The following is a 2308-nucleotide window of genomic DNA, read 5'->3' as shown; positions in this document are numbered from 1 at the left end:
AACCACTCTGTTAGAAAAATGAAACTGTCTTAACTGAAGATGACTCCTACCTTGCTAAAATTTATATTTCTGTCCGCTAGTGCTACTATTCTCACTGTTAAATATTAAAAAGATGGTGCATCAACACTATTAATTCCCTTTACAATCTTAAACACTTCAATCAGATCCCCCTTAACTCTTCTTTTTTTCAAGAAAAAACAATTTGAGAGATTTCAACCTCTTATCGTATGACAACCCCTCTCTCCCAGGCACCATTCTAGAAACCCTTCTCTGAACCCTTTCCAACATTTCAATGTATTTCCTAAGGGAAGGAGCCCAAGACTGAACGCAATATTTCAAATGTGAGCTAACCAGTGTCCTGTACACTGAAATTATAACCTCTTTAGACTTATATTCAAAATTTCTGTAGATAACCTAAAATCATATTTGCCCTACCACTAGCATGAGCACACTGCTTGGGTGGTTTTAACATGCCTGGACACTCTCTTGAAGACATTAAACTTATGGGTATGGAGACAAATACATCTAACAGGAACAGGGAAATTAAAGAAGCTTATTGGATAACATTGTTAAATACTGTAACGCCAAATGGTATCAATCTCGATCCTGGGGTTGTTGGCTTTCGCAAGTCTCTGAAAATATTTTCAAAACTAAATTCATTATTAAATTTATTTTATATTTTTAGTATTATTCTTCCTTAAATTTCGATATATATATATATATATATTGCTTTGATTTCCTGTACATTGAGCTACATTATTATTTTCTCTACTTCCCACCGCCTTTTGCCGTTATTTAATTTTTTATTTTATCTTTATAGAAATTAATAAAAAATTCTTATAACTATTATCCCACACAATCTTTTATGAACTTTACACACCACTTTGGCACAAAACTAAACCTGACACAAACAACTCTAGGTTATGATTGGCTAGCTCTCGAGGCCAATTCATATTGAACATCCGATTTACGTGACATCGATATCCGGGCCTATATATTTCATCACACTTATTAAATATAACCCATTATTCTCCTGATGAAGAATAGTCAACTATTCGAACGCGCTGAGTTTTGGGTCTCGATTTGAAAATTTTACAACTCTTGTAGGTGATCGTGTGTGCTAACTATTAAACCTGGATTGATATTTTATATTGTAACATTGATTAGTATTGTTGCGTCAGCGAGGTCACGTGACTAGTATCACGCCACGTGTTTCTAGAAATAGCCTGTTCCTTCATGAATGCCCTAGCATTTACTAGATATGTGTTAGTCTTGTATATATTGTTCCGTCTCCGTTTGTTAATTAACTCTCCGTAACTTCGTTCCGACGAAGCTTTAGCGACACAAGTATTTACTTAATAAAACTGGTTTATTCTTTCCGAATGTAACTCTGCGATACACTTAATCTCAATATTCGCGCTAAAACAAACAGTATCACGAACGAACGAACGTTAACTTCAACAATACCCTGTGACTGCAGTTCAATTACTCACTATCTACACACACATTACATTACCTTTCCGCGTCACGTTTTCCCCCTCTTATATATACCAGACTACCCTATCTAGTAAATACTAGAGCATTCATGAAGGAACAAGATAGTTCTAGAAACTAGAGGGCGCCACAGTAGTCATGTGACTCGCTGACGCAACACTGCCCCTCCTTAATATTGTTCGTCCCGAACAATAACCACATACAATAAACCAATAACAATTAACAATAACTTAATTACTGTACAGAATTACAAACACAAAATTACAATTCAACAAAGTCTCTTAATTTTACGGAACGTATCTTCTTCCGTACTGGTCTCCGTCTCGTTGGCTTCTGCTTCACGTGGGGTTCACCTTCTTCATCAGGAAATGTCCTATCATCGGTAGCAGTCACATCAGTGGTAGTAACTTCATCAAGAGCTTCACCGTTTCCCTTCTCAAAACTGAGTAGAGTTTCTTCTTCGACAGTGGCTTCTTCAGGTGTCACGTCTTCAGCAGCGTCCTTTGTTCTGTGGTCCACTTCGTCCCAACTGAAATGTCCTGGACCATGAAAACGCCAAAGCCTGTTGGCATGCACCACTTTTGGTTTACCTCGCCGACCACATTTTACCCGGAAAGTCACGTCTGAGAGACGATCCACTATGTCATATGGGCCTTCCCATGGAGAAGACAACTTAGGAGACATCCCTTTGGTCTTCCTGGGATTAGATTATACAACCACACCTTGTCTCCTGGTTCAAAGCTGACTTCAGTAGATCTCTTATCATAAGATACCTTCATCGAATCAGCAGATATTTTCAAGTTTGAACGCACTT

The sequence above is a fragment of the Limulus polyphemus genome, unplaced genomic scaffold, assembly GCF_000517525.1.
Source record: "Limulus polyphemus unplaced genomic scaffold, Limulus_polyphemus-2.1.2 Scaffold5488, whole genome shotgun sequence".
NCBI lineage: Eukaryota > Metazoa > Arthropoda > Merostomata > Xiphosura > Limulidae > Limulus > Limulus polyphemus.
The sequence above is the reverse complement of the archived record's forward strand: the minus strand, read 5'-3'. Positions refer to the sequence as shown.